Genomic DNA, 24,418 nt, shown 5'->3' on the forward strand with positions numbered 1-24,418 from the left:
GCAGGTTATTTATACAAACATTGCCAACTGCTGTTTTCTCTACAATTTAGGAGAACTCTTCATTCTCAGACACACCCAGAATAAATTTCCATGTGTACACCTCTAATTCTGAAATAATGAGGTGTTTTGATGTTTGAAAGCGAGAAATCTGAATAAACGGACGCCCTTTTTGGTACTGAAATCGGGCCTTTATATTCATAAACTCACACGAGTAGGTTACGTTACGCTGCAGGCTTGCTGCCCAGTCAGAGGTGTGCGCTGCAAGGCTGCAAGGACAAGGTGGTCTCCTACTTCCTCCCCCGGCCTCTTCACAGCGTCTAAGTACTGGAGACAAGTTGTGAGGCTCCAGACCATTTCATAGTAACGGGACATCTTGCCAGCACCTAATTCTGTACTGTGTCTTATCCTGCACTCGCAATTCTATTGCTTTGGTGGAAAAATTCAAGAATACATGAAGAAAAACTTGCTGTATTTGGCCTAAACACATCGTGGAAATAACCATCAAAATTGCACAAGCTAAAACTAAGTTTGGAAAACACATATAAAGAAAGATGAGCGAGCTGGAATATTTTTTCAGGTGGAAAATGCCATTAAAGCATGGATTTATTTATATTCCCCTTGTGTATTTTATTTTTCCTGGAGTTTAGAAAGTATAAATCAGCAAATAGAATTACTGCATTGCAGAAAGTTTTAAGTTGTCAGGTACTGTGAGAGGCAGTGTGAAGGGATGCGCTCCACTTAGGTTCGCTCATAGTGAGTGGGAAAAAGGAGCTTCTAGCAGGTGAAACTGGTCATGCAATCTAGGCTGCGTCACGGAAACCTAGACAAGGAGCAAATATCACGAGAGTGGTCAGAGAACCCGAATGTTGCCACTGAAGAAAACAAAAGAGAAGAAACTCTTGTTTAAGAACATCTTTTAAGTGGTTGTTTTCATTTTACAGATTTCAAAAAAACAAGTAAAAATACTTTGACATTTTTAAATTTAAATCGTAACTGGACAATGTGATGCAGAAGGAACCATCCCCTACTTTTCTTTTTTTTTTTTAAAGGTAGACAAAGAATTTTTGCACCTTTTTTCATATACTCATTTAATTGACTACATCTCTCTGGCTGATGTTTCTATCCTTGAAGAACTGAAAGAAATGAAAAAGATGGATTTTCAGCATTTAACTACATTTAATAAAAGCCACTGACCTGTAGAGGTAAATAATAGCAAAATAACCTTAAAATTCAAATATTTAAAAAAAACATATATGAAACTTTCTTGCAGTTTATAATCTTTTCTCTAGACTTAATAGTAACAGGAGAAGGAATTCAATGCCTTACATTCCCTGCTGCTGTAATTTATTTGAATCAATAGAGTTACGGTAGCAGAAAAATACCATAAGCGACATCTATTCAAGTTAATATTAATGAATTCTGGTTTATATTACATAATCAACTTTATGCACAATAAAATAATTTATTATTTTTAATTGCACCCTTTCATGTTTACTTAGTTCTTTGAAGAATATACATTATAGAGTTTAAAATAAATAACCTTCGAATATCCATCAGGGGCTATAGGCTGCTGCATTATACATAACCAAATAGCTTCAAAAGGAGAAACTTATTCTAGATGACTTCCGTGACTTCCTATGACATTAATTTACAAATAGGTTTGTTACATAATTAATACCATCAATTTACAACTGCCCCAGGGATAGTAACTTAAATTATATTAATTATTGTTTTCATTACCACAGCTTCTACAGTCTTTACTTGTAGAGCACATTTTTATTGTCTCGATTACCTTATGAAGACAAATGAACACTTCTATTAAATCTCTTGCATGCTCTATATGCATTCTGCATACTGCCTATTTTGTAATTTAAATTGAGGTCCCCTTGTCAGTGATTGCTTCCCAGGATTTCCTTCTGGAATACAGATTGCTAAAGTGAAATTGAATATGCTGGTTTCACATTACCACTTCTTCCACTGATTTGCTAATGTAAGTCATTTCGCTAATAAAGCGACGCCCTGAGAAAACCTCACTCTTGAAATATCAAGTAATTCCTTCAGAGGCTGTTTATTTGTTTGTTTAAAGGACAGAAAAGGAAATATATGCATAAGTAATAGCAAATAACAAGGGTGTGCATCATGCCACAGAAGCATGTTGGCTGACGCGCTGTTTCGGTCAGAGCACACATCCACATGCCCGCGGTTCCTGCGAGATAAATATAGCTCTAACACAGAGCCAGGGCACAGCTAATGCCGCTCGCCCAGCCAGGGAGGGGGGCCGTCCGAAAACACCGCCCGGGCCGGGTAACCTCGCGTTAAACTCCTTTCCTCTGTTCAGACTGAAGTCAAACCACAGAAGAGACGTTGTCTCCTCCTCGAGACAGAGAACAAGGCGAGTCTACTGTGGATGAAATGATCAGTTACTGAGATGAAGGGGTCTTCGGCCTATCTTCGTAGCCTCACTTATTATAGCTATCACAGTAACCTAATACGGATTAGCTGATTATTGTGTAATATGAGCCCTGGCTTATCTAAAACCTTTTACAAACAGCAGCAGCGGATCATCTGAACACCAACTTTACATCTGCGAAACTTCAGGGGAAAAAGCGGAATCCGCTCCAAAAGTCCAGGGTGAAATTACAGCCCAGCTGAAATTTGTGCCAAAATTCCCACCGACAGCTGTGGTCCAGGAGCCTGCCCGAGCCGTTCGCCTGTCTCTGTGATGTGCTCGTTGTATATCACCTTCAGCAAATCTCTTTTGCTTCTTTCAGTACAGCAGCACACGCTAAAACGCACGCACAGACATCTTTTGAAAATCAAGGGTGCAAAGCACTGGAAAGAGCAAATGAATAATAGTATAAAGTTGTAATCTATTATTCAAAATGCAAGAGCTCATTCAGCTGAAGTGTTTCTTTTCAACAATAATTTTAATTAGCTCTTAAGCCCAGCAGACTTTATACAACTGTAATTGCTCTGTCATACCAGCCTACACATCTGCAGCTAAGCATGGTGAAAATTAAGTAAAGGTAACCTTTAATTTCCTCCTTTGCAAAGGGGGAGTAAAATACCTTGCCTGTTACATTTAATTGATTTAATTAAATGCAGTTTGACTAAATGCTCATATAACATCAGACCCTAAGGTGACCTGGGTCTCTAAATAATATTTTAGGTCCATTGACACCCTTAAAGCCCCTATTTGCTCCAGTCTCCGAAACCTCCTAGGAAGCAACATCTTCCAAGCTAAAAACAACCTCTGTTGTAACATCCCAAGCTGCTCTAGTCCATCACCCACACACAAACCTCTATCTAGGCAATCCTACACCCAGACTGCCTCCAGCTGCTCCCTCAGCAGGTAACAACCATTTCCTGCCCAGCCTTCATTTTACTGCGTGGATCGATCAGAAATGAACCAGAAATATTTCTTCTGATTTTGCACAGTTTGGTTTTTTTTTCGTGGTATGGCCAGGCTTGCCATCTGGTCTTGCATAGAAGGTGGTCAAGGACTGGCAAAAGTAGACTAAAAAGTTTGAAGGCTGATTGCAAAAGAAAATTAAAAAAAAAAAAAACAAACCAAACAATTTGTGCTGTCTAGCATGCACACAGACTGCTTTTCCAATACATTAGTGGCCAGAAGATTCCCTGGGAAATGGGAGACTTCAGAGTAAGTCCAGTGCCTGTAGATACGTACAAATATCTGCACCTACACTTAGGTCCTTACAAGGCCATGGGACTTACAAGTTCGTATGTAGAGTATCCAGACACAGCGGCATTCACGCACACTGATAGGCATGATGTATGCTTATACAATGTCATGACACTTCTGCCCAACAAAAAGGCTGCAGACTGCTTAGTCACATTAGTATAACAGCAGCGAGGCACAAGGGATCCCAGTTTTCCAGTCCTTTTTTGAACAACTCCATCTCAACTATTCAGTGAGAAACGGAAAATTAATCTGCATTTATTCTTTTTCCTGTAAAAATTTCTTGCAATTTCAGCCCTGCAAGAGAGTGCCAGAATGCTGCTGTCATCCTCACAGCCGTGTTGGTGCGCAGTCTCATTAACGGGTATGACATAATTCCCCTCATTTTCTTTTCCCAAAAGCTGCAGCTATCAGTAAGCAGGTGTAATTTTCAAATCAAGCACTGAGAATAGAAATAAATCCCTGCTTACATCTGTCAGAGCTGAGAGATCAGTCTTGTGGGGTGATGCTAGCAAGGAACTTCCATCTTACAGCAGGGCGCTTCAGCCATTTGCCCTTTGGTTTCTGGAGATGCTGGAGTGGTCGAAGGCCAGAGGGATTTCAGCCAGACCAGCTCCCTCCCCACCGAGCTGAGGTTCACACCTGCTGAGGTTTCCCCACCGCACCACTGAGCGCCGCCAGTCCTGCCCTCGCCACCGCAGGAGGATCAAGCCCACATGGTGCTGCCACCAGAGGTGAGCACCTCAGCAGTTCTCCTTTCAAAGATGCGTTGCAAGGCAAGTTTAGTAACACAATGGTGATATTGTGGCAAGCAATATATTTTGGGAACAGGTGGTGCCCAGCGTCACATCTCTGCCTATACATATCCCTGCATGTGTCTTCTAATGGACCGTTACTTTTGTACAGTGAACTAACGATTGAGTGACTCCAGAAAAAGGATATGTATGTGCTGATAAAACATATGTCATGTTATCAGGAAACCATAGCTTGAAGGCTGTTCAAGAAAACCAGGGGGTTTTAACAGGTGCCTCCAAAAGTACAAGCACAAGATAATAGCAGAAGCCTGGGAAGTGTAAATATTGGATAGGTGCCTTAGGGCTGCAAGCACAAATCATTAATAATCCTGTTATTACTCACTACAGGAATGCAACCTTGTATGCTAATATTATGGGTAACAGAGGAAGCAAAGAACTAGTATCCAACATACGGAAAACATATCAAGCATCATAGAATTTGGATATGACATCAAATTTGCTGGCCAATGAAGAAAGAACAAGTGAACTGTTAGCAAACATAGAAAAATAACTTCAACCGGGCTAAAAGTGCAGGGGCAGTAAGACCCACCACCACCATCGTAGATATCCCTGCAAATAACTGGAGATGCTGGCAGCTTCCATAACAATGCATAGGAAAAAAGAAGTGGTAGAAAGGAGAAAGTTTGTCTAGGTCAGTTTTAACTGTATAATTCTTGAGAATGAGCTGTAATAATTGGACCATTTGGACTTTAAGCGTGAATATCACTGTAGTTGGACTAGTAATCATCATATAAGCTGGATGTACGTGTGAATTTGAATGCATTTGTGTGAACAGTACAGTGAGGAGGGGCTAAAAGAAAAGAGTATATTGAAGAGAGGGTGAGTATGAGAGATAGTGCATGAAAGTTTTTGCTAAACTGATAAACTCAGGAGATTAGTGGTCCAGTTGAATACACAAAAAATGACAAATTCAGAATACCAAGAGTCAGCCCAATCTACCTGAGGCCACCAGGACACACGAGCATCCACAGTACACAAGTTGACCCCCATCTAAGAAGGCCGTAGCTGCTATACATGGACAAAGGCCGTGGGATTATACCTACAAACAATGAAACAAGAGGCCTCTAACTTAACTTTCCGACCATTCACCTAGAAGCCAAAGGCATAGCAGTAGAACCTTCTGCTTCTGCACAAAGGGTTGACCTCCCAGCTAAGGCTCGACAGGGTAGCTATGAGTTAGAGCATGAGTGTACGAGAGACCCGTGTGAGTAACTAAATGCACCGTGTGAATAGTTTTCCGCTGTTAATAAGAACAGCCTCGTTCTATTAATGATAATAGCTTGGCTAATAAAAAGCGTTCTGATAAATATTGGTTGTGATGAGGGCCTCTTCCAACTTGACCCCCTGTCAGGAAAAAGGGAATTAACAACATTATAACTCTGTGATTAGATTGCTAATACTTCAATTAGATTAACTACACATTTTTGCATCTCTATGCGTGTTTCTCTTGAGCTACCTCATGAAGCTTGGTAGTGATTTGGATGCAGCAGATGCGATTGAGCATTTCCCACTTGTGCAACTTTTCTGCTCATTTTTGAAGAAATGTCTTCCTGTTTTGCTTACACACGATGGAAGGAGGACTGGCACAGCCTCACTTTAGCAGGTGAGTTATGCTTTTAACAGCTCCATAATGACAGTTGCGTGTGAAATCCCTCATGCACTCTAATGAGGATGTGCAGGATGTCGGGGCTCTCAGCGCTTCCCTGCGAACCTGCCGTTAGCAAGAGCACTTCAGCAGTATTCCGGTGTATGCAACAGCACTGGCAGGCTCTCTGTGTTTCCCCAGGTATCACTCTACCCAAAACACTTCAACACAGAATGTGATCACTCCTGTCATCCAAGTCTGACAGCAAGAAATGAACAACTGTGGCCCTTTCTACCACGGTCACCTGATATTGTAGTATTTACTCTAAAAAAAAATTCTCCTCAAACCTGAAGGACCACAGGTTCAGGCTCAAATTCATTCTCACTTCCAGCACTTACAGCAAAGAAAACCACCTCTTTTCAGCAGAGAGTACAAGATCGTTTCAAACACTGGGAGGTCTCTTCCCACCCAGAGACTTCAGCTACCTCTGAGTGACTGGAACATGCCCGTTCTCTCTGGCCCAGGTTAACGGCCCCTGTCATTACCTGCTGCCCCTGGGTAAAACCAACCAGCTCCACCTGCTCCCACTGAAACACCAAAAAGCAGGGAGATGCTGCTACTCACATGCATCCTATAGGTACTGCACACATATGCTCTCCAGGCACCTGTCTCCTCATTCATTTTGACTGTTTCTGGTTGCCTAAAAGTTTCCTTTTACTCTCATTTCCCTCTTTTATTACTTCTGTCTGTTCTCAGCTAAACGCTGTTAAAAGTACATTTAATTTTTTGATGGCTTTTACAGGTTAGTTTTTGAAAGATATTTTCATTTTTGAAAACTGTAAAACGTAAGGGGGTTTGAGTGTTAAAACATTTTGACCAAGTTTGGTTTAATTGGAAAGTAACTTTTAATTTTAAAATAATTGATCTGACAGGGGGAAAGAAAAAGTTGATGTGATTTGCTCTTGGCAGCACAGATTCTATCAAGCTGTCTCTTGCGTTCGGACTCTTCCATTATTATTATAAAACTTCAGGGTTTATTTCTTTTAAATCTCTGAAGCATGAAATTTTCAATTGATACCTCCTTTCCCAAACTGCTACTGTGCCTGGGCATTTGTCTGGCTAAGGAGATATATTTTTAAAGTAGGGATCCAAAGCACATAAAGAAACACATAGAGCTGTATAGCTTAAATTTTCAAAATCTATGCACCTGGCACCCACATATCAATGACAGATAACAGCACATCTTTCACGTTTTAGAGTTCTCTCACTACTTGATCATGACATACTCTCAAATATCATTTTCAAGATCCAAAAAGCTATCCGGCGTCTGTATTTATCAGGTTTTTGATCAGTCAGAAAAGGAGGTATTTTAAAAAAAAAAACCAAACAACAAAAAACCCCCAGATGTTTTCATAGATTTCATGAAGTGCAAATTAAAACCTTCGTCTTTATCCACTCTCCTATGACCACACTGAAGACTTCTGGTTTATTTGCTGTCCTTTTTTTTTGCTACCATTCCAGCAGACAGCAGTGAAAGTCTTATAATACCAGCTAGACCAGATCCCACAGCTCCTTTCCATAAGGAAGAGAAGTTCTCATGGATAGTACGTTAGGGATACACAGAGTATTTTGGAAATATCACATGCAAAATTTTCAGCTTTTTAACCAACCATAGGAAAAGGCAGATGTTATTTTAATCATTAAGACATGGATTATTTCATCCTGTATAATCAGCAATAGGCTTCCCATCAGGAGCCGCCCTACCCTTCACAGTCGTATGCGCAAGTGATTTAACAAATAATCAATACAAGCCCGTCTACAAGCATTCTTACCTATCCTCTGCTAATAAAACTCAGTGGGCTGATAATTCAGATCCCTCCTTCCCCAGGCTGCTGTCTGTAGCATGTAGAGCACGGTCCGGAGATAAATAAAAAATGAACATTAAAAAGCGGTGAAGAAATGTGTGCAATAAAACTGAAGTATAGGACATTTTTTCCATTTCTCAGCAAGGATTTTCAGAGGTCTTTTTAATGAGCTATTTTCTGAGTAGGTCTGTGTGGGCCCAGAAGAATGCTGGCTACAAAGGGTAATTATTCTGGCACTCGGCTACTAACAAACAAAAAGGTAAAGCTGGAGGGCTGTCGGCTTCTTCTGCACGTTCATAGGAGGGCAGGGTGATAAACGTAGGATCTCGTTTTCTTCTCTGTGCTAATCATTAAAAAGCAACCGTCTTTAAACATTTAACTTGAGCTTTCCCTGATGTCAAGAGCACTGCATGTTTAACAGGGCCAGGGTCATTTTCATATGACTTTATCTATTTGGAAGAATAGCTACACTTGCTCCAATTAAGTCATTTTGTTTTTATTTTTTCCAACAAAAGCGTATGTGTGAAGAATTGTCATTTTACAAACTAGACTTTGTCTCATAAAAAAAAAAACATTTTGAGTTTTGCACTCTGGCATAATCATTCGGCTAAACACAGTCATGTACCATTCCTCAGATGTTTTAGAGTGTAGGAGAAAGAATAGGAGTAGATTTTCCACAGCAGACTGTACATTTTGTACCAAGAGCAAGCATAATTTCTTTAGCTAACAAATCAGGGCAGCCTATAAACTGAAATCTATACTTTGCCTTAGGCTTCCAGTGCAGCCCTGAGTAAGTGCCTATAACCTTGTCTATTCTAAAATATTCTGACGGTCCGTGGGCAACTGCAACTTCTTTGCCATATATTCCCAGATATCCTACATCCACGTGACATTATTTGACAAGTTTTGGTGAAGGTAACACACATAGTTAGCACATGCCAGCCTTAACTTAGAACAACTCTCACCTCTCTGGTTTCTGTACCTAGGCGTGAACATACGGCATCTATCAAAGCTCCCATTTGAGTCCACCCAGGCAGCGCTTCATAACTAGGACTATCCCATTGAGATGGCCATCTTTACCTAAGTCAAGTTCTGGTTCTGCCCTGCAACTCATCTTCTTGCCAGAACAGAGATATAAATGATGTTTACTTTCAAAATCAGGTTTTCATTTTTTTCTGGCATTATGCTCTTGGTCTTATATTTCAATGTCATTTAAAACACCTACTGACCAGTGATTCTTTCTTTCCTTTTGTACCTTGTCCTTACTAATCACCTATTACATAGGTTTCTCTCAGTCACTCTCCTCTCCGTTTCCAGTTTGCAACGTGGCAGAACTTACAAGATCTGAAGCAGACTTCTAGAAAAGTGAGGAACCACATTGTATTTACGTTTGGCTTCATGACCAATATGCTGCTAATGTCAAGCTTCTAAAGAACAGCCTTCCAAATTTAAGCAAAACCCTGTCAATTTTATAAAGAATACTTTAGACTTTCAGCTGAAAATGCATAAATAACACTATCTCTATAGATACTATGAACTAACCAAAAGGATCACGCTATTATAAAAAGGACAGGTGACTTAATTTTAATGAACAAAAACCTGCGTGTTGTCATTTACTTCCTACCAAGACTTCCTCCAGAAGTTCCCAGTATAAGAATACAGGTGACAGTGCAATATAAAACACCTTTGCATGTGGCAACTAAGAATGTAGATTCCGAACTTGATTCCTACGTATCTGTACTTTCATGTTGCATCTTCATGGAAAGCAATTGGAGGAAGGCATGGATTTAATAATTCTAGCTTTAGATTAAAGGCGCAATTGAGTTAGTTTATTGCCAGAACTACAATTTCAGAGATTTTATGAACATTTTTATCACTTTAAAATATTTCAAAGCTCATATTTCCTATAATAGCCCAAAATAAACTCAGTACAACCAAGGGTAATCCTGACAGTAACTCCAGTATATTCCATATCGACCCTTATACTAGCTTCATGACCAGGGAGAACTGGTTACCCTCAAGTTGTGCATTAAATTACATAACTAATGTATGCCGCATGGGATGTATTCTTTCTCTCCACCTGTCCAGCAGTTTAGCATTTCGATTGTGTTAAGTGTTGTAAAGTTAAGTTTATCTTGTTCTATGTTTTTTATTAGCTAAAGAAACATATCCTCTGCTTCCAACTATAAGTTTTAGATTCCAAAATTCTGTAGCCTTTCAAAGAGACCTTTGCTCCTTTTGCCTTCGTGGCAGATGACTCTGCAGAGCTGCCAGATTCAGGAAGCAAGTTGCTTGCTTACTGCAATGTTTTAAAATGTCTGGATTGAGGAGATTCCTGCAAGACTTCAGACTTATCATTTTGGACCATTCTTTGCTGAGAGTTACTTGAAATAAGTCAAATTTTACCTGAGGACTGAGAGAAAATGGATGCAATTTCTGAACTTGGTCTTAGCTTTGAAAAGGGAATAAATGTGTCTTGGATGTCAATTAAACGTTATTTCTGTCATTACTAGTAACAGAGCAGTACCATTTATCATCATGTTCCCAATTATAACAATGTACATTATTTAAAAATGAGACTCAGCTCTGAGTTAGAGTCAACTTCAAAACTCTGAAAAATAAGACTGTATATGCACAATTTGCTACCAACAGAGATTGCTTTCTATTTTTCATCCATCTCCTGAAAAATGTGTTTCAGGTGGAAATTAAGGTTGTGTGATTCAATAATACAGGTTAACATAAAAGTTAAAAAACTTGAAGTGTTTCAGTTACCAGTTTATTGTTTTGAGATATTAGTCAAAGTTTTAATTTCTAGGAGTAGGGATCATTAAACCAGACATCAAATATGTATCCTTCATTTAAATTGCACAGGAAAGACCCTATAACTCATGTATTACTTTTTCACACAGTGTTTTTCACAAGTTAGAAGATTTACAGTTAACAAACAGGTTTGGACTTAATAAAACTCCTTGTGTTGCAGCAAAGGCCTCTTGCTAGGATTCTTTATCCCAGAGATTACATAATTCCTGTGAACAATATTAAGAAATCACAAGCATTTTTAATAAAGCTCTCGCATCTGTATGCACAAGGCATCATGCAATCTGAAAGCTTCATATTCAGTGTCTTCTTAACAGCTTCCCAGGTTTACGTAATACAGAAGTATATCCAGCCTCAAACTAAAAAATAAAAAATTAAAATTTTAAAAACCCTAAAACCATAAGTCATGCATTAAAACCATCTTAACGGCAAAGCATTGTCAATCCAATGTAATTGTATTTATGCACACCTCGTACTAAAGCTTCAAGTCATTTTAAAATTGTCTTAACTTAGCTTTTAAGAAAAGGGCATTACTGTGCTATTTCTGTCAAATTATGTCTTTTTCATGGTGTTAGATTTTATGTTCCTACTGACTACGGTTGTTTCCTCAGGAAAAAAAAGTGATTGGGAGCTCAGCCTTGCCAATGTTATCCAGCTGAGGTTTTGATTACAGCAGAGACTAGATGTCAATGGGAGAGCTCAGGCACTCAAGAAAAGCACAAGGCAGATGTGCCCACAGGATCAGTTCTCTTAAAAGAAGCGTAATAAATGACATGCATTTTACCAAAAAAGAATAGTTACCTCATGCAGTACATGTCTCTCAGCCCCAGTCTTTGATTTTGCATCTGTCCTGCCTATTAAGTCTTGTTCGTTAACTAGCCAGAAATTGGCACAGAGTTTGAAAGTTAAGGAAATTAAACAAGTTATTTTTGGAAGTGACTAAAAAGCCCTCTTGTACCAAGTACTTATTTTTCCTCTGCTTCCCAGAAAAGATCCATGTAGGAAATTACCGAATATACTAATAGCTGGTAAAATTTCTTTCATTTAAAAGGTTGCCTTTAATTTCAGTAGAAGAAGCCAAATGCTGTGTTTGTTGCACATAGTATTGCCTCAACTGACTCAATATTGCCATTGCACATCGGAAATCTCATCTCCTTTGCAGTTCTGAAGTGGACCAGGAAAGTCTCATTTAAGTATTTTCTTCCACATAAAAAAGTCAGTTTACTTGAACAAAATCTTTTAGCAGAACATATTTGCTTTTACTGACTTTTCATCTGGAAGGCTCCTTGAATCCATGATGGACTGACTAGTGGAAACACCAGGACAGAGAGACAGAACTGCTTTAAAATATGCTTCTCTTTGAAGGACAAGATGGAAACTTACCCCAAGTTTCCTACAGCACTGGTGAATGCCCCAGCTACCAGGCTATGTTCAGATGTCTTTCTCAGATGCGTTTTTCAGCAAAAGCTTTGAAAGATGTCTTCCTCCATTAACATCAGAAAACAAATTGCCAAAGGTTGAAACTTTCCTTCAGATAATGTTTTTTCCTAGCCAGAAACGTCAAGCCCAGACATTGAACGTTATAATGGTGATATGACCTCCTGGGGTTGGGGAAGCAGTCAGCACAAAAATCCTGAAGCTAGGCCTTGGGCAAAGGATTTGAGGAGTGAGCAAGGAGCTTCAGGCAACTTTGAGAGGACACCTTTTGTTCTGCAGCACTTGCTGGCGCCTGCCTTTCGTCAGTGAGCGGACAAGAGCCGCTGCAACACCTGAAGTTCACAAACAAGCTAAAAGACTGCAGATGAAGGGCCTGGACTGAAGGGTTGTCATCAGCCTTTATTCTTCTTCCAAAACAACGCATTTGAGGAACACACACGGTCACAGACAGATTTGAAGTCATTGGCAGGCATTTTTGTTTGGCTTCTTACTAATGATAAATAAACGCAAGATTTAAGGTTGCACTGGCCCATAGCTGCTCTTGGCAGAATTCAACAGCAAAAAAGGCTTATACAGAGAGTTTCTGTTAGAAAGAAAGAACCTCAAACATTCATTAGAGCATTCAGGATTAAGAAGTTTTTGGCACGCTTTCTGTAGAAGGTGTGTATCTGCGTCTATGTGTGTGTTCGTAAAATGAAAGACAGGAGAACGCTACGTGGGTGCAGGTGAAGTGTCAAGAATTTAGGATTTGCTTTTGCAAATAGCTATGTCAGCAGGCTATATACTTGCCCTATTAAAATAAATTAAGCCTTGATCACATGAAACTCTAGAGTTTTTATGGTTACCTGGGAAAAATTTAGATTTTGAGCCAGCTTCTATGAAATTTTTGACATCACAGAAAAACAAAAATAAAACATGCTGTGATACATTTGCACCTGCCTACTTAAAAGTATACTTCATTCCATGAAGACTAATTGAAGGCACAATCCCACAAGAATTATGGCATAACACATCCAAAGATCAAATTCTAAATGATCAGCTTATTTCAGCCCTCATAATTACCTAAGTGGCACACTTCAGAAGTTGCTTTTCTCATCCAAACTTAGCTTATCTCTCATGGAGCATGTGAACAAGAATGTGAGTCTATTTTAAAAGTTTGTTATCTGTCAGTGGAGTTGCAGATAGTGAACCAACCATCTATGGGCTGTTGGACATCTGCAACTGCACAACAACAAAAAATGACCGTGAAGAAAATGAGTTTATTTAAAGAGTCTACCATCACTTCTTCCCTGGGCAGCCTGAGAATGTACCTCCACTAACAAGGGACAACTCATTTGAATGTGTTAATTGAGCACTTGCAATCATGTGACCTCTCATATCTGGTAAAATAAGTCTGAAACATCGCAAAAAACTAATTCACAGGATTTCTTAGGCAGCAGCATTGATTTCTCCATGTCTTCTAATATATTCAGCTCTTTTTTTTGGCTGTTTGTCACTACTTTAAAACAACTAGTATACAAATACACACTTAGAAAGTATATTCTGGGTAAGAATTTTTATAGGCTGTATCCCTCACAGCAACTGATTGGCAACAGAAACCCTCTGGTTAGGCTTCATGTTTCCTCTCTGTTCAGATTGAGTTCACACTTTGGCAGCACCCACACAATGTCTACTAACCAAGTTATCAAACAAATACCTTCTGGGAGCCTAATGAGTGCTGGTTCAATGCACAGACATATCTATTTTTTTCATTATAAAATAACAATATGATTATTGCAAAATGAAATCTAAAATAAAATAAAATAAAATAAAGGCACAATATTTTTGAGGAATATGCAAAGAATGCAGTTTACTCATATAGCAGCAAAAGAGGGTGCACAAAAAGAAGACACCAATTATTAGTTTGCTGTTAGTGCTTGCCATCAGATGTAAAAGATTTTCAAACACTCAACTAAATTCTGTTCAGAATGAAGAATATTTTAAGAACCATTAAAAGGTACCTCAAATTTTCTGAGGAAAGTTAAATCATTCAAGAAAAAAAAAAGCCCGTAATAAGAACATTCAGAAACAAAAAAGGTTAAAATACCAACAAAAACTAATTTAGCATGAAGTAGCACAGATGGATTAATTTAAGAATCCATAGAAATTCTGCAGAAACATCCTTGTAAATAATTAATATTCAGGGCAATGCAGAAAGAGCTAAGGACTAGCTGATCATCAGGACATGGGAATGAAAAGGACAATTTAGGTCCCCGCTCTGGCCCAGTGAATATTTAACGAGTTAAACAACAGGAGAGACTTTCAATAGGAGAAACTAACTCACATAGTCTGTGCCTAATGATAAGGTATTGTAATTCTCCTGCAAATGAAGAGATGTGAGTTCATTTCACGAGACAGGACGCTGGACAAGACGGGGCTCTGGTTGATCCAGCACAGCAGTTTTTATAGTCTCATTCTCGTAAGAAACTGATATCTACTTTAGAGGCCTAAATTTGGAAAGAGTCACAGCTGAGAATGCTGAACAAAGCGAGCTGCTTCCCCGTAGCCCAACGTCAGACGCTGACCGCTTTTCAGGGCCAGGGTTCAGGCTCTTTTCCACCTGGGGCTTTTCCTGATGGCCCCCTGAGGCAGCCCCCTATCATGACTTCGGGGTGATAACTTTCTTGGGTGATTACTGAGCGACCACTGCTTAAGCTCGGGAGCTCGGCAGGCCCGAGCCTGCCTGAGTCAGGAGCTGTGCAAAGCTCAAGCTCATTGTGTAACACGTCACTTAATTTAATAAGTCCAGCACAGCTCTGGGCTAAGCAAATGACTCATCCTCCACACCGACGTGGCTGCCATCCAGATAGTGCAAAGCATGGTGGAAGGTGCTTGCGTCCTTTCCTTTAAACATGTCGCCATGAGCTGTAGAGAGAGCAGGAACGGATCACTGCCTGGGGATTGCAAGGGACCCCCGAAGCACCTGAAGGTTAATGCCGCAAAGGCAACGCTGAACTAAGAGCCATTGTGGTTCCACAGGTCCCAGCAAGCACCTCTCAGTTCTCACAAAATATCTTTTCTGCTGAACTTTCTTGTGCTCCTGGACTGTTCATGCTCTAGAGAAAACCCCACACTTACTTTATCCTTCCATAGTACCCACATGGTGAAAATAAGATAAAAATCTATGGCCAAATGAATTTCAGTGAAATCTAAAGTGGTAAGTCATCATGGACTTGGGCAAGTTAAGCCCTCACAGCTCAAATTCCCACCATCCATTCAGAGTCTGTGCCAGTTATATTACCGTCAAATTCCTGTATTTTGGAGCGTCATGCAGTTTGCAGAGTGTTTTTTCCAGAATGTCCTTGTGAAATCAGCCTACTATTTTGATACCAGACATTCACATTCAGAAGTTACCATCCTGCAGTCAATTTTAAATTGCAATCAAATGCTTAGCATATTTTAAAGATACATCAGTCATTATAGAAGCAATACCACAATTCTATTTTCAACAGAAAATGTATGTTTTCCAGACGTTTAATTTTGATGGAAACATCCAAAATGCATTTGTACTCTTTGAAAGAGGAAAAAGCCTTGAATGACATTGGATCCGTTCACAACATTTTGAATTGCTGGCAATAAAATTAATTATATAACAGTTTCTCGTAAGAAAATGTTACCTACAAGACACTTCATATCCAAACCAATAAATGCTATCTCTATCATAAAAAAAACCCCACAAAATAAATACCAGCTTATTGCCTTCTGAAGGAGATGTTAAGGGCAATGCTAACAAGTGAACTGAAGCAATATACAATAATCATGCTCCCGTCAAGGAATATGTCATGAAGGAGTCGGTGTGATATGTATGTTAATGCATGCCAAATTTATTATAACATCAAATCAGAGTCCTAGGTCAATGTTTTGAGTAGTAGATGATAAAAGTGACACTAGGAGTAGCAGTATCACTTATCAAGATGCGTTAATGTCAGCTTGCTTCTGTCACTGTCAACAGCTAAAATGTATAGTGATAATGTTCTACATATGCTACCCACCTCTCTCTGCCAACGTCAACCTAGCTTATGTCAAATCTTTCTAGAAAACACTAATCAACATGCTCTGCTACAGAAAGTTGAGATGCTGAGGCTATCTATCTTAAGAAGCTGATGAATAAATAATAAACCTTCAGACATTACAAGCAAACTAAGATTCCTCCAAATGTGGATTTATAAAAGACTGACAATGATTGCAGTTGGACATGCAAATCATTTTTATATTAGGAAAATACCTCAGCTTCATCGTACCACATATAGCACCTATTAGTGGTAGTATAGTAGAAATATTTGATTATATGCACAAGACGTTGAAATAATTTTACAGATTTGCTCCCAGTGAAGTTTTTATGAGTTAAAGAACTCCAGCAGAAGTATGCAAGAGACACGTTGCATTTTTCATTGTCAATAAAGGAGACAAAAACCCCCTTTTTACCATCATTCTAGCCTAATTACTGTTTTCCAGCTGTGACAGCCTTCATAAAATAAAAATACCCCTTAAAAAAACTAATATGAATGACAACAGCTTTTCTGTGCCCAAGTATCACCTTCAGGATAGACTAGTCCCTAAGTCTCCAACAACTTAGAAGTATTCCTCGGTATCTCATCGCTACTTAAATGATCTCCAGTGGTGGTAGCAGGTGCTCATATCACAGTCACTAACCGGCATGTTCGTGTGTCACTCGGGTGGCCGGGTGCCAGCGTAGCGACATATATGCCCAAATCAGTGAATGAGTTCTGAGGTGGGGAGAGGTGGGATGGAAATACTGGGACCAGATTTTTGCTATGGATTTCAGTGAAGAAAGAACACGTCCTCAAATTTTGTCCAAAATATTTCAGTGAAGACATTTATGAAAGGTCAAATGGAGATCTGTTGTTCTTCTCTAATGAGAAAAGAAAGCACAGGGTGGACTTGGGCCGTGTTCTGTCATATTATTTCTCTCTACTTACATAGTAATCTTCCTTTAACTATGAAATTATGGCAGTGGGATCTTATAATGGAAACCTAGTCAAATCCTGGCCAAGATCTTCCTAAATCATGAGACAGAAGACTACGCTGTAAACAAGGTTAGATATTATTACTGTGCAACATTCAGAACTAAATGTAAAATGTCCATTGTAGCTTACTCTTTACATGAGCTTCCAGAACAACAACTTTTTTTATTATTATTTTTGGCATGAATATCCATCTCCTTAAGTAAGACACGAGACAGGTACTAAAACATTTGAAGAAGCACTGATGAAGGTGTTAACAACATTATTAGTTCAAGAAGTTGGTGCTTTAAAGAGTTTAAATGCAGTCAACATGCAAGATATTTTCTCTATGCTGTCCAAAATCAGGAGCAGCATGTCTTGTGGTGATCGGAAGTGCACTATAAATATTATAGATGGTCAGAAGTAATGTATTAATTTGTCAGATTCTAAAATGGCTGCTTAACCACTGAAAAAATAACTTACTACGTTTGTATGAATAAATTACATCAGTAGTCTCTGTACTATACCACCTAAGACGAGGTTTTACAGTTACAATGATTAGCATAAGGTTAATCTCCATCAGTCAACTGCAACTGTAATAAAATACAGAGAGCCCTTGAGCTTACTGTATGCAATATTGCAAAAGCAATTATATTTCTCCACCTGTTCTGGAAGTGACAGTTTTTGATAACTGCCAGTCAAGTTCATTCCTAGTGATACAGAAAACCAATGGTATGAAGGCAGTAGCTTCAGGGATCCGTCTATCCGTTATCTCCAAATATGTTTATATATGTAAATATGTATAAACATTACAGCACCTTGTTGAACCCTAATACTCTAAAAGCATTTCTAGACATCGGACTTGATCCATGTAATAAGTACCATAATGAAACAAAACTTTAAATTAAACCAAATAGCCTCAAAACTGACAAATGACATGACACTGAGAAAAGGAAATGCTAATGATACTGTACTCTCTGATTCGGTCCCAATGACTTTTCGTTTCCCTTTGTATTAAACAGAAATGCCCCCGCCCTTGCATCTCTGTTCTGTGAGAGGTGTTTAGATCAAACCCATAGGATCAGAGGACTTGCCAAAATAAATCTTGCTTTCTGCAGTCGTGATGGTGCTACCATCACGGTTTCGGACAGGCACCAAAATACTCAGAGTACACTGTAAAAGGAAGTAATTGAAGCTGAAATTGATATGCTTGGGAAATTTTAATATGAAAAAGCCTCGAATGCCCTGTTGATAGCTGCCCATGACTTAAAGGGAACTCAAAAAAGAGCTTTTCCAGAATTTTGACTGAGACATTTAAATTGTGTCTGAATCTTACTCTGGATGCGAAAGGCTTTTCAGCTCAGGTCCCAGTGTGGGAGACTGTTCCTTGCCTTGCACTGCAGTAAGCTAGCTTGCAACTTTGGTCAATAAAGAGCCATTTACTTTTTTTGCCTTTTGCCATGTCTAGTTAAAGAATTGTGGTATAAATCTGGAAAATAAATAGGAAGAGACCAGATTTGTTTTAGACTAAACAGACTAAAAACCATCTACATGTCATGACATTACAAGGACTGCTTTGATACATTGCTGATACGTTATCCTAAGGTTTATAGCATCTTCAGAAGAGGGTTTGCAAGGGTCGGGGAGAAGAGCAACCCCAGCCTGACAGCAAGACAGTCAACATACAACAGTACCAAGTGCTTCTCCCCAGTGGTGTACAATGGTCTGGAGATGCTCAGTACCTCTTGTCAGGTAGAAAACGAGATAAATGCTTGTACGTCCCTACCCTAACCCAGCTATTCCCTATGCACTGTGCAGGGGAAGGGCTGTGGTACTGGGCAGCAGAAAGGCTGTTCAGCCAGCCTAGGCTATTCAGCAGCACTTGGAGTCATTTGCGTCTTATCTCTCTCCGAAAGCAATGCCAGGAGATTTTGCATGCCTGTGAATCTCCGCTCAAAAGACGATGGCCAAGTTCATTGGTCTGTGTGTCTACCTAAAGAAGTAATTCCCAAACTCAGTCACCAAGGACCGCATGGACAGCTGCCGTGTGAATCCTTATTCACTCACAGCTTGGTTTTAGCTGTCAAAGATGATATGGCGGTTTATTTACTGCTGAGGTTTGTGCCCTCTCCTTTCTTAAATATTTTTTTTTCTCCTTACATGGCTGTTGTCTCCAATCCTCTGATGTTGAACTGAATTTAATCACCAAAGGCAAGAATTTGAATGCACAGGCTCTGCCTGGGAAAGACCACGCTGGGAAGCCCTTCAGCGCTCTGGGAATCGTGTGCTCCATCAACGCCTCCACCAGCCCTGCGGGGCACGTGACTGCTTCCCACTGGCATTAGCTAAGGTCTGGGACTTTTGTCCCCCCTGTCCCTACTGTTTGCCAGCAGTGTGCATCATGCTAAGCCATTGTGTTCATAAGGATCATATTGGGAAGGCAGACAAAAATGAAGATGTCCTTCCAAGACTTCCCCTTGGGTCTGTGAATTAAATAAATGTGGATAGCTTTTTACAATGCCGGGAGGAGAAGGCAGCCGGCATCATGGTTTCATGCACGTTTAGGGTCAAGTGGAGGTACAGAATTTTCTAGAGAGCCTGGAATAACTCCACATCAGCTTTCAGTAAAACTGATTGCTTTTTAAAAATGTGTTCTGACCAAAGCAAACTGAGGATAACAGTTTTATATATACATATTTCTACTTCATACTGCTTAACTTCAGGCAACTGCTCAGCTGAGCCAGCTTGATTTGCGGAGCCTGCAATCCAGCGAGCAACGTGGCTGAGAGAAGCAGCAGCTCCCTTCCCAAACCCCTCCTGCCTGCAGGCACTGAGCCCTCCAGCCTGACTCCTTGTCTGCAGGGGAGGTGGGTTTTTTCCTTAGTGCAACTCTGCAGCTTTTTGCCTTTCCTGAAGTAATGTAGATTATTCCCTTGAAGAATTAAGTTCCCTCTGTGTGAAACAGTCTACCAAAAAAAAGTACTGACAATGACTCCTGAGTTCAGCCCAATAGGTATAAATCACAAAGGAAATCAGATTAATCCTAGACCAGGTGCAATGAGGCAGAGTATCTGATTAAATTACATGACTACTAAATGGGTTCCCCTGCTAGGGGTACCATGGTCGATATCTTTGACAAACCTCATGGATTTCACTCCTGTCGCTGTCACTATGTGGCCTTAGGCGAGTCACACTTCAGCCTACCCTTGCATATAACATAGAATCATAGAATGTGTTGGGTTGGAAGGGACCTTTAAAGGTCATCTAGTCCAGCCCCCCTGCAGTAAGCAGGGACATCTTCAACTAGATCAGGTTGCTCAGAGCCTCATCAAGCCTGGCCTTGAATGTCTCCAGGGATGGGGCCTCCACCACCTCTCTGGGCAACCTGTTCCAGTGTCTCACCACCCTCATTGTAAAGAACTTCTCCCTAATGTCTAATCTAAACCTGCCCTGCTGTAGTTTAAAACCATTGCCCCTCATCCTATCGCTACATGCCCTTGCAAACAGCCCCTCCCCAGCTTTCCTGTAGGCCCCCTTCAGGTACTGGAAAGCTGCTATAAGGTCTCCCCAGAGCCTTCTCTTCTCCAGGCTGAACAAGCCCAACTCTCTCAGCCCGTCTTCATAGCAGAGGTGCTCCAGCCCTTTGATTATCCTCGTGGCCCTCCTCTGGATCTGCTCCAACAGGTCCATGTCCTTCTTGTGCTGAGGGCTCCAGAGCTGGACACAGTACTTGGTGATGCAGCACAGTGTGCTTACGTTCATTAATAAGGTCTGCCAGGTAAGGCAGACCAGTCCCCCTCCCTTCCTACACAGGAATGTCCTTACTTCTTTATTTGTAGAGAGAGTGTCCTTTGTGAAGTTATGCTTTTTTAAATGAGAAAAACTACTGTCTGTTCAGATTTTATGTTGCAATGCACTCTTTTCTAGAACTGAATTATTCTGCATTATGATTTTCTAACAGAGATGGAAAACTAAATGAGAACAATCAACTGGCGTCTCTGTTGCTGTAATTCCAGTAAATTCTTGCAGGAAATTATGCAGAGTTCCTGCATAATTTTACTGCTTCAATTCATACTCAATGGGTTTTGTACCCTGTGGAATTAAGTGAAATTCAAGCAATGAGAGTGGGACATTTACACATATTTCTGTCCCTCACTTCCATGAGAAGGAAGCAGAAGAGTTCTCTGCAGCCCAAGTGAAACTTCCATTGACTCTTTGAAGGAAGATGGACTGACACGACAGGCTGAGAGAGTTGGGGTTGTTCAGCCTGGAGAAGAGAAGGCTCCAGGGAGACCCTATAGCAGCCTTCCAGTACCTAAAGGGGGGCTACAGGAAGGATGGGGAGGGACTCTTTATCAGGAAGTGTAATGATAGGACACGGGGTAACGGCCTCAGACACAAAGAGGGTAGATTTAGATTGGATATCAGGAAGAAATTCTTTACTGTAAGGGTGGTGAGACACTGGAACAGGTTGCCCAGGGAGGTTGTGGATGCCCCATCCCTGGAAGTGTTCAAGGCCAGGCTGGATGGGGCTTTGAGCAGCCTGGTCCAGTGGGAGGTGTCCCTGCCCATGGCAAGGGGGTTGGAACTAGATGATCTTTAAGGTCCCTTCCAACCCAAACCATTCTGTGATTCTGTGACTGGTCCAATCTGCAAATAAATACTAGTCAAATACTTTGAATCTCCTTCTGACAAATTATTACGGGGAAAAAACATTTATTAAGTATGTGTAACGTGTCCCATTAGTATTTAGACCTTTTCTCCATGTTTCTTAATTCTATTTTCCCAAGACAGAACAGAGTTTCCAAGGAGAAAATAGATAGCTCTCTTTATCCCACAGACAAACTTTTTCTGAATGGCTGACTGCCCTCTCTCAGGACATGTTACGTCTCTTCACATTTTTTTTTCTTTCCTGACTAGTAACTACTAAATCATAGAGACCATCCCGAATTCACAAATACAGAAAAGAGAGTAAAATTCCAGGACTATAAAACAAAAAAGGAATGCACAGACTGTGCAGGTGAATCCCACTACTGTAGTGATGCCCAAATGCCAATTTTCCCAACGAGGAGGGGGTTATGGTTATTACAACATGAAACCTGCAGCACTTAAATTCACATAATTAACAATACAAATTGAACACTTTCCTAATCATTTTATCCTTTATTTTCAAGTGAGAAACATGAGCAGAGCCTTCTTAGCTTGCCAGACATACCAGAAAGAATCGTCAAGACATAGTTCAATATTTAACCAGGTTGTGTGAAAGAACAACTTAAGAAAACACAAAAGACAGACAGAAGTGTGTAAGATAATAAATGCCACTGACATACTTAACATGCTGAAAGTCCTCTTGCAGATTGAAACCCCCTGTGCTATCAATCAAAAAGAGTGGCTCTTAAAATAGTATAACACTTTTCACAGGAGTAGGAATGTCACTTCTTGGGAATTTGCCCAGATTTCAGTCTACTTTTTATCTGCATTTTCACTTGTTTGTATCTTGAACTTCCCATCTAAAATTTTGGTATGTCAGCTGATACCTCCGTTTCATACCAAAGATAACTCTGAGCAATGAATGAAATAATTCAAAAGGCAATCAAACAGCATTGCAAAAAAATCTGAAAAGCCAAAGTTTCTGCAGACTTAAATTGCAGTTTCCTGTACAGATAGTTAAGGCAATGTAAGAACTTACCACATCTACATTTAAGCTTGTTCAAGGCTCCATTTTAGCCAACAGAGAGAAAATAGGCACTTCTTAGAAAACGATTCATTTCACCATAAGATAGGCATCTAAACTACATCAGAGAATAATGCCCGAAAAGTCCCTATTTTCATCCACTGATTACAACAGGAGTCTAGACAACCTGTTCAGATGTAAACGCAGCTCTCCAAACTCAGGCAAGATGAATCACAACCTATTGACCAGCCAAGTTAACTAAAATAAGAATTTCTAAATTTCTGATTTTAGGGAATAAAGATGGGGCAATTAAAGCAATATCAGTCTCTAAATTAGGAGAAAAAGGATTGTAATTTGGGGCCTGCCCACTCTCATCTCTTTGGTTATGCCTAAAGACTAGCAAGTAGAACATTGAAAACTCCTGCAGGTCTTAGACACCTAAAGCTTGACTTCCACATCCAAGTTCATAGCATAGGTCTTAACTATACTTAAAATGGTACTCTGATAGTTTCTTTACAATTTCTGTATTGAAATCTCATGCTGGCACCTGAAATTTCCATGGGAAGGAATGCTGAAATGCCAGAACAACCAAGAAATGAGCATGAATGTCTTTTTTGTTTGTTTTGAAGAAAGCATAGCACAAGAATGCCAGAAAGCGCTATTAGAAACTAAATGTCATTTGCTGTTAGTTACAAAAACTGCAAAACCAGGGTAAGTCAAAGCCTAGAGGTTCTTGAATGCTTACTTATTGGTTCGGTCTAGGATGGTTTTATGTCTTCGGATCAGTTTTCCTCTCCTATCTTTTCACTGGCAAACAGTTTAAATCAAAATATCATTTCCAATTACCTAGTGGAATCAAACGCTATGGGTTTGGCATCAGGATAGGGAAGACTTGACATCAAAAGGGCAACATCAATCGCAAGGCAGTATGTTTGTGCCAACGTGTGGTATGGCAGCGACAGATTCCTCAGCCATCAGGGAGATCAAATTTTTGGAATGGATTTGAGATGGCAAGCTCTCAGCTAAAGGCACACCACCGAGGCATTTGCAAGCTGAGGCTCACTATCTCCCGGGTGCAGGGACCAACTCTCTTCTTCCCCTGGCCCTGGGATCATTTCTTATTCTCCATCCCATCACACAGCATGTGTTTGTGAGGATAACATTTACCCGCCTTGCTTTATTTAAAGGAGCAAAGCAGTTTTTTCGCCTTGCCTTGCTTTTTTTGTGCTCTTTTTTCCTCCCTTTTGCTAGCTGCTGAACATAAACAAGATAGCATTAATCAAAATGTTCTGGGCGACCTTTTAAGAGATACTGTGCTGGGAATCATATTTACAGTCCAAATGAAACACTTATATCATGCCAGCAATGGGCTCTCTTGAGATTATAGACAATTTCACAAAAAAAATGTGGGCACACCACGATGTCAGGCAATAAGAAAAAAAAAATAGTTTTAAGAGTATTCAATTGGATGAAATTTCCTTGCCATTTCTTTCTGTATTGCAGAAGCACCTTAGCTAGTGCC

At 40.0% G+C, this 24,418-nt stretch overlaps 1 protein-coding gene across 8 annotated transcripts in view; it reads right to left on the reverse strand.

The window, feature by feature from the left end:
• The window catches only part of MLIP (muscular LMNA interacting protein), a 112,097-nt gene that overhangs the window by 66,943 nt on the left and 20,736 nt on the right, over positions 1 to 24,418 (reverse strand). The window contains exon 1 of one of the 8 annotated variants that reach the window (XM_054195306.1): positions 7,933 to 8,322. The exons of the other annotated variants lie outside the window; for them this stretch is intronic. The gene's annotated coding sequence lies outside the window, so the exon portion shown is untranslated. Of the gene's footprint in view, positions 1 to 7,932; positions 8,323 to 24,418 lie in introns of those variants that run through there. 8 annotated transcript variants of the gene reach the window in all.

The sequence above is a fragment of the Rissa tridactyla genome, chromosome 3 (genome assembly GCF_028500815.1).
Source record: "Rissa tridactyla isolate bRisTri1 chromosome 3, bRisTri1.patW.cur.20221130, whole genome shotgun sequence".
Classification (NCBI taxonomy): Eukaryota; Metazoa; Chordata; class Aves; order Charadriiformes; family Laridae; genus Rissa; species Rissa tridactyla.